Source organism: Heptranchias perlo, chromosome 10 (assembly GCF_035084215.1).
Source record: "Heptranchias perlo isolate sHepPer1 chromosome 10, sHepPer1.hap1, whole genome shotgun sequence".
Classification (NCBI taxonomy): domain Eukaryota; kingdom Metazoa; phylum Chordata; class Chondrichthyes; order Hexanchiformes; family Hexanchidae; genus Heptranchias; species Heptranchias perlo.
Window position 1 is genome coordinate 8498340 of NC_090334.1, and position 375 is coordinate 8498714.

Sequence of the window (375 nt, forward strand, 5' to 3'; positions counted from 1 at the left end):
GGGGGGGGGTGGAGAGGGGAGGCGGTGGGGGGGGTGGAGAGGGGAGGCGGTGAGGGGAGGGTGGAGAGGGGAGGCGGTGAGGGGAGGGTGGAGAGGGGAGGGTGGAGAGGGGAGGCGGTGGGGGGGGTGGTGGAGAGGGGAGGCGGTGAAGGGGGGTGGAGAGGGGAGGCGGTGAGGGGGGGTTGGAGAGGGGAGGCGGTGAGGGGGGGGTGGAGAGGGGAGGCGGTGAGGGGGGGGTGGAGAGGGGAGGCGGTGAGGGGGGGTGGAGAGGGGAGGCGGTGAGGGGGGGGTGGAGAGGGGAGGCGGTGGTGGAGAGGGGAGGCGGTGGGGGGGGGGGGTGGAGAGGGGAGGCGGTGGGAGTATTGAGTGGAGGGA